General features: G+C 41.1%; 1 pseudogene; it reads right to left on the bottom strand.

Moving 5' to 3' along the window:
- Window positions 1–2,225: 2,225 nt before the first annotated feature.
- On the bottom strand, window positions 2,226–3,472 carry LOC123935890 (annotated as a pseudogene).
- Window positions 3,473–8,751: the final 5,279 nt, after the last annotated feature.

Below are 8,751 nucleotides of genomic sequence, written 5' to 3'. Positions count from 1 at the left end.
GGAAGAGGAGGGGGAGGAGGTAAGTTTTTGTCAACAAGTACACAAATTACACAAATAGGTAATCAACATCATTAATCATCATGGAAATGCAAAACAAAACCACAATGCAATATCACCACATACCTGTTAGGATGACAATCATTAAAAAATAGTATTATAAGTGTTGGTGAAAATGTAAAGAATAACCTGTGTGTTTTTTGTAGGAAGATAAACTGGTACAGCCACGATGAAAAACAGTAGGTTCCTCAAGAAAATAAAGTAGAACTACCTATGATCCGCAATCCCACTTCCAGATGTATACCCAGTGAAAATGAAAACAGGATTTTGAGTAGTTACCTGCACTCCCATGTTCACAATAGCCAAGATATGTACGAATGTAAGTGCCCATCAATGGATGAATATAGAAACATGGGTGATAAACATGAATATAGAAACATGGGTGATAATTTATCAATATATGTGATAATATATGTTGTATAAGTGATAATATACATATTATTATCAATATTAGTATATCCATATGATTTAGCCATGAAAAAAATGTCAGTTGCCATTTGCAACAACATGGGTGGACCTTGAGGATACTATGCTATGTGAAATAAGTCAGGCAGAGAAAGACAATTACTATATGATACTCCTTATATGAGGAATTTACAAAAAGCTCTATTTTTTTTCTATTTTATTTTTACAAAAAGCTCTATTATTCTAAACAGAGAGTGGAATGTGGTTACCAGGGGCTAGATATGAAAGAATCTGAGAGGTTTCTGTGGAAGGGTATAAACTTCCAGTTGTAAGACAAATAATTTCTGGGGACCTAATGTACAGTGTGGTGATTATATTTAATAATAATGTGTTATATTCTTTTTTATAACTTAAAATATATAATATTGCATGAAAAACCAAAAGGTTAGTTAAACTAAAGAAATTATTACAAAGAAAAACCCCATCCCATCATAAAAAAAGATTCAACATTCTTTTCATGCCACCCCCTCACTGAAGGTCTGAAGTAAAAGTGACCACCACTCTCTTACCACACCTGACCACCATCCCTTTAAATCACTGTGAATACACCAGACTCTGTGCAAGAATCACTGAGAAGCATCATGAAGCACCAGGTTCTCCAGGAATTCCTGCAGCTCCTCATTCCCCCAAAAGAGGAACAGCTTTACCATAGTGGAGGGTGAGAGCCACAAAGAATGGGTCAGTCTTCAGGAAGAAGAGATTTTGCAGAAGCCTGATGAGAGTCTCAAGAAGTTCACCCTCAGCCTATCCCTTCAAAAAGCAGAAGGGCTGAAGTGGAGAAGATGGGCTTACCAGAGTCAGAAGTACTCGGCTTCAATTGCTGCTCTGTACTGCTGGTAGCTGCCTTGAGTACTAAGCCACGGGGGTGGGGGTGGTGGTGGTGGAGGTGATAGGACAAGGTATCCCACCAGGAAACGCACAGAAGGGCCTGAAGTGACCCCCTTTCATTCCTGGGGAGGGGAAGAAATGCAAGAGCAGACTCTTGCTGGTGGCACAGCTGGGCTAAGGACTTGGGTGCATCTGACATGAAGAAGCCCTGGGAGAGGCATGGGGACATACCAGCCTGGGCCAGAAAAGAGGAAGGAGGTGGGAACTCGGGGTTTGGTCTCTAGATTTGGAACCATGAGGAAATTCTCTGGGAATGGAAAATGCCTGGGAGGGGGAGAGTCCCCAAGAGAGGCAAGTTTCCCAGAGAGGAATGCCTCTTACTCACTGGGCTAGGAACCAGAATGCGCTGGCCATCCTGGTCTAGCCAATGACAGTGGGATGGCCTTCCTTTCCTGCTTATGGGTGGACATAGTGTTATCTCCACTTCCTCCAGGAGACTGGTGCTTAGCTTCCATCTACACAGGTAGAAGGGCTAGAATTATCCCTTGGGACTTCCCAGCAAGAGTCCCTAAGAACAGTGGGTGTTTGGCAGAGAAGTGTAGGCTCTTCTGTTAAGGGGGGTAAGTCTCCTCCCCATTGAGTCATCCTATGGTTGGCACATGTCAGATTTCCTGGTTTGGATTTATTGAACCCCTTGCCTGATGTGAGCAAAGGCCCAAAGGACCAGCAAGGAGCCTCCCAGAATCTGTGCCCAGAGCTCTGGTTGACAGAGACCAATGGGGAGACATTCTCAGTCAGTGTCTTCCAGGGCTGGGAAGAGAGAAGAAAGGGAATGGGAAGTTCTGTGTGTGGGGGAGTTTCATGCTCGACTGCCCTCATTCCCAGTCCTCCCACTCTACATCTTCCACCTCCCCAGAGGCATCCACTTTGGAGAGTGCCATCTGCGCTTCTTCTTTGGTCATGTCCAAGTAAAAGTCCTTTTCCCAGTCCTCACTGATGTCTGTGCTTGAGCCTTTCTTTCCATTGTTAGAGGGTGTAGACTTCCCACTGTCAGAGTTCAGCTCAAACACCCGTGTCTGTGAGTGTCTCCTCCTTCAGAGTTTCTACTCTTGCTGGAAGCCTGGTCTCTGGGACACTGAGGTGGCTAGGAGGCATGTGGGGCTTCAACGGAGCTGGGGGCAGGGATCCAGTCTCACCCACATCCACAATCAGGCCCTGGTCCTCCAAAGATGCCTCTAGAAGCTTTTAGGACATGTTCTTGGGCAACCCTGGTGCCTTGGCTGCAGTGGCAGGTTTGGCAATCTGCGTTACCAGGGAGATACTCTTGCTGCTCTCTGACCGATTTACCTCTGTAGGAGACTCGCTGGAATCACGTGATTCTCTTCACAGGGGCTCAGGCGACCAAGTCCTCCTTCAGGGGATGTGGAAGTTTTGGCCACAGGAACCTTTGCCTCTTTTGGAGATGTGGTTGAAACGCTCACAAGCTCCTCTTCCTCTTCCCAGCCAGGCTCTTCAGACATGCTCTGTTCTGTCTATTGCTTCAGGGCATCCCTCCCGGCCTGCTCCTGCTCTAGTTGATGGAATTTATAGAAATGTCGATGACAGAATTCTGATGGGAAACAGCCCCTGGGACAAGGAGCTCTGAGATCTCTCCCTTCTCCTCTAGGCAGAACTGGGAAAGCCAGTCATCAAGCAATCCCGGGCCCAGCTGGTTCATTGCAGTAGGCTGCCGGGATTGACTGCAGGCTATAGAAGCAAGCCTTCATGCCATCAAAGGGCTCAGCTGTGCCAGGGGGCCTGCCCATCAGGGTGATGACATCGCAGTCTATGGTTTTGTCCGGTGAGGGAGCAAAGGTGTTAGACATCACCCCTGGGAAGTCAGACAAACCCTTCTTCATTTTCGCTGTTTCCTACAAGGAGCCTTCAGTAGCTAGCTTCTCCTTAACGACGCTGGCTGTGGCCACAATGGTGCAGGCTATGTCATGCTGCACCACCTGGGTGAACTCTGTCAGGTCTCCGTTTCATGAACTCCAAGGCTTCGGAGGACTTCTCCTTGATTGTCTGGAAGCTCTGTTGCAGCCAGCTCCGCCACCAGCCCACGTCCTCCCCTTCCGCCATCTTGCCTGCATGACATCACCAAACGTCTTATATTATTGAAAGTTGAGAAGAGTAGAGCTTCAATGTTTTCACCACAAAAAGGAAAGAGGAAAAAAAAAGAAACATGATTTCAAGGAGGTCTGTGGTGGTAATCACTTTGTAGTACTTTGTGTATCAAATCAACATCTTATACTTACACAATGTTATGTATTAATTATGTCTCAATAAAACTGGGAAAAAACTAATTTCCATATAAATTTCTGAATCATCTCATGACTCTCCAAGAAAAATTCCTGTTGGAATTTGATTAAAATTGCTTTGAGTCTATAGACAAATTGTGAATAAAATTGACATCTAAATAATATTGAATCTTCCAATTCACCTTTGAAGCTGGTCCTCATTTTTCTTCTGTTTGGAGATTGTTTTATCACTGATTTATCTCTTTCTGTGTTCTATTTATGTTCAGATTTACTATTTCATCCTGTGTCAGTTTAGGTAATATGTGTGTTTCTAGAAAATTATTCATTTCATCTGGGCCATCTAATTGTTCATAGTATTCTTCTATATAACTTTATATCTGAAAGGTCTATAGTAATGTCATAACTTCATTTTGACTTTAGCAATTTGAGCCTTCTCTTTTTTCTTGGTCAGTGTAGATACAGGTTTGTGAATTTTGTTGATGTTTTCAAAGACATATCCTTTGTTTTTGTTGATTCTCTCGATTGAGATAAAATTGAGAAACACTTAATGAGACCAAGAACAAAGATAAAAGACTCAAATAAATAAAATCAGAAATCAGAAGAATGAATAAAACCAGAAAATAAATAAAATAAGAACTGGTGTTACATAAACTATCTGTCTTTACTCCAGTAGTATAGTGCTTTGTATATCATAGTTTTGTAATACATTTTGAAATTACAAACTGTGATCTCTTCAGCTTTATTTTTCTCAGGATTTATTAGGCCTCTTATGGTACCATAAAAATAATGGAATTTTTTTCCTATTTCTGTTTAAAAAAAAGGCAACTGGGGTGTTGATAGGCATTGTGTTAAACATGTAGATTCACTTTGGGTATTGCAAGAATATTAAGCCCTTTAATCCATGAACACAAAACATCTTTCCATTTGTTTAGGTCTTATTTAATTTCTTTCATCAATGTTTTGCAATTTTTAGCATAGAAGTCTTTTGCCTCCCTAGTTAAGTTTACTCATAAATAATTTATTCTTTTTAATGCTATTGTATATAGAGCTTGTTTTCCTATTTCTTTTCAGACATTTCATCATCAGTGTATAGAAACACAATTGATTTTTACATGTTGATTTTGAATCCTAGAATCTGTTGCTGTAAGTTTTACTGAGATTCTTGTGTGCAAAAAGCTAACCTTGTAATTTTTTTTTTGCCAATTTAATGGTTGTTTTGGTGATGAGATCCTTCTTAGAGCATCCTGTTCCACCATTTCCATGACATAATACTTCCCAAATCATACATTTATGTGTCATACTTTCCTTTTTCTCCAATTCAAAATATTTTCTAATTTTCCCTATAATATCTTTTATGACTCATGATTTATTTAAAATTATGCTGTTTCCATTTCAAGAACTTTTCAATATATTTTCCTATTACCAATTCCTAGTTTTTGTGTCAGTCAAAGAAATACTTTCAACCATTTTTTTGAAGATTTGTTTGTTTTAGAGAAAGCACACACGTGAATGGGGGAGGCAGAAAGAGAAGGGGTAAGAGAGGGTCCTAGTTGACTCTTCACTGAGCACAGAGCTTGACTCAGGGCTCAATCACATGACCCTGAGATCGTGATCTGAGCCAGAACCAAGAGTTGGGCACTTCACTGATGGTGCTGCCCAGGTGCACCTAAGCTGTTTAAAAAAAAAAATTCTTGAAACTTGATTTATGTTCTTGAATGTGGTTTATCTCAATGAGTATTTCCTGTAGACTTGTGTATTCTGCATTTGTTGGACATTGTGTTCGAGTGCCAAACAGGTCAAGTAGGTTGAATGGATTTTTAGGTCTATATACTTCCCACTTTTCTATTTGCTTGTTCTATTAATTATTGACAGATGAGTGTTGAATTCTCCAAAATGAATTGTGGATTTGTCAATTTCTTCTTTTCAGGATGTTCTTGCTTCATGTATTTTGAAGTTTTCTAATCAGATGCAGAAAACTTTATGATTGCCATTTCTTTATAAATTGATCTTTTGTTATTATGAATTGTATTCTTTCTCTGTTATATTTGTTGTCTTTATATTGTCTATTGTCAATACATATTAAATTCAGCCTTTTATGACTAGTATGTGTACAATATAGCCCTTTCATAATATTTCTTTTAACAAAATCTACATTATCATCTGCATCCTTATGTTAAAAGTTATTTTTCACTGACATAGGTGTTTTATTTAATAGAATATTAATAGTTAATTTTTAAGGTAATTGTTGAAATGTTTAAGTCTACTACCTTGTTAGTGGTATTTTATTTTGCCCATCTGTTCCTTCTTCCTTTTTAACTGCCTTCCTATATATGACCTGAGTCATTTGTAGGATGCTATCTTACTTCTATTATTGGGTGTCACATGGGCAGTGAGATATAGTGATAATTCTGACTCTTTCTAAAATTAGTTTTTAACTTGTTTAGGGAATCTATTGACTTACATTTATTTTATTTATTTTTCTTCACTTTTTAAAAAAATTTATTTTCAGTGTAATCGTATTCATTGTTTTTGCACCACACCCAGTGCTCCATGCAATATGTGCCCTCCCTATTAGCCACGACCTGGTTTGCCCAAACTCCCACAGCCGCACTTCAAAACCCTCAGGTTGTTTTTCAGAGTCCATAGTCTCTCATGGTACACCTCCCCTTCCAGTTTCCCTCCACTCCCTTCTCCTCTCCATCTCCACATGTCCTCCATGTTCTTTGTTATGCTCCACAAATAAGAGAAACCATAAGATACTTGACTCTCTCTGCTTGATTTATTTCAATCAACATAATCCCTTCCAGTCACATCCATATTGCTACAGAAATTGGGTATTCATCCTTTCTGATGAAGGCAAAATGCTCCATCGTGTTTATGTACCACATCTTCCTTATCCATTCATCCCTTGAAGGGCATCTTGGTTCTTACCACAGTTTTGCGACCGTGGTCATTGCTGCTCTAAATATAGGATACAGATGGCCCTTCTTTTTTTTTAATTTTTTTTCCAATTTATTTATTTTTTCAGTGTAACAGTATTCATTGTTTTTGCACAACACCCAGTGCTCCATGCAAAATGTGCCCTCCCCATTACCCACCACCTGTTCCCCCAACCTCCCACCCCTAACCCTTCAAAACCCTCAGGTTGTTTTTCAGAGTCCATAGTCTCTTATGGTCTGCCTCCCCTTCCAAATTTTTTTTTAAATAAACATATAATGTATTTTTATCCCCAGGGGCACAGGTCTGTGAATCGCCAGGTTTACACACTTCACATCACTCACGATAACACATACCCTCTCCAATGTCCATAGCCCCCTCCCCCTCTCCCAATCCCACCTCCCCCCAGCAACCCCCAGTTTGTTTTGTGAGATTAAGAGTCATTTATGGAAGATGGCGGAGAAGTAGCAGCCTGAGACTACATCACGTAGCAGGAGATCAGCTCGATAGCTTATCTAAACATTGCAAACACCTACAAATCCAATGGGAGAGCGAAGAGAAGAAGAACAGCAACTCTAGAAACAGAAAATCAACCACTTTCTGAAAGGTAGGACTGGCGGAGAAGTGAATCTAAAACGACGGGAAGATAGACCGTGGGGGGAGGGGCCGGCTCCCGGCAAGTGGTGGAGGAACGGAGCACAAAATCAGGACTTTTAAAAGTCTGTTCCACTGAGGGACATTGCTCCAGGGGCTAAACCGGGGTGAAGCCCATGCGGGGCCAGCATGGCCCCAGGTCCCGCAGGGTCACAGAAGGATCAGGGGTGTCGGAGTGTCGGAGAGCTCGCAGGTATTAGAACGGAGAAGCCGGCTACAGAGACAGAGCCGAGGACTGAACTCTCAGCTCGGGGTTACCTTGAACTGGTCGTGGGCTGGGTGAGCTCGGAGCACGGCTACAGGCTGGGGATACGGGAGTGATTGGGTGCTGTCCTCTGGGGGCGCACTGAGGAGTGGGGCCCCAGGCTCTCAGCTCCTCCTGGCCGGAGACTGGGAGGCCACCATTTTCATTCCCGTCCTCCAGAACTCTACGGAAAGCATTCAAGGAACAGAAGCTCCCAAAGCAAACCCGAGCCGATTACTTAGTCTGGCCGCCAGTAAGGGCGGTGCAATCCCGCCTTGGGCAAAGACACTTGAGAGTCACTACAACAGGCCCCTCCCCCAGAAGATCAACAAAATATCCAGCCAGGATGAAGTTCATCTATCAAGGAGAAAGCAGATTCAATTCCTAAGACAGCAGAGCAATTCCAGAGGAGAAAGCAAAGCACGGAACTCATGGCTTTCTCCCCATGATTCTTTAGTCTTGCGGCTACTTCAATTTTTTTTTTCTTTTTTCAATTTTTTTTTCTTTTTTCAATTTTTTTCTTTTTTCTTTTTTCTTCTTCTGCTAAATTTTTTAAAACTTTTACCCTTTTCTTTTTTAACATTTTTTGACTAGTTCATCTAAATATATATATTTTTTCTTTCTTTTTTATATTTTTTTTATTTGTTTTATATTTTAAATTTTTTTCTTTTTTTTCCTTTTTTTTTCAGAAGCTGTTTTTATCCCCTTTCTCCCCCCCCACAATTTGGGGTCTCTTCTGATTTGGTTACAGCGCATTTTTCCGGGGTCTTTGCCACCCTTTTAGTAGTTTATTTGCTCCTTCATATCCTCTTATCTGGACAAAATGACAAGGCGGAAAAAATCACCACAAACAAAAGAACAAGAGACAGTACCGAAGGCTAGGGACCTAATCAACACAGACATGGGTAATATGTCAGATCAAGAGTTCAGAATGACGATTCTGAACATTCTAGCCGGGCTCGAAAAAGGCATGGAAGATATTAGAGACCCCCTCTCTGGAGATATTAAAGCCCTTTCTGGAGAAATTAAAGAACTAAAATCTAAACAAGTTGAAATCAAAAAAGCTATTAATGAGGTGCAATCAAAAATGGAGGCTCTCACTGCTAGGATAAATGAGGCAGAAGAAAGAATTAGTGATCTAGAAGACCAAATGACAGAGAATAAAGAAGCCGAGCAAAAGAGGGACAAACAGCTACTGGACCATGAGGGGAGAATTCGAGAGATAAGTGACACCATAAGATGAAACAACATTAGAATAATTGGGATTCC

This window comes from Meles meles, chromosome Y (assembly GCF_922984935.1).
Source record: "Meles meles chromosome Y, mMelMel3.1 paternal haplotype, whole genome shotgun sequence".
Lineage (NCBI taxonomy): Eukaryota > Metazoa > Chordata > Mammalia > Carnivora > Mustelidae > Meles > Meles meles.
Note: the sequence above shows the minus strand (reverse complement) of the source record. Positions and strands in the feature narration are given on the sequence as shown.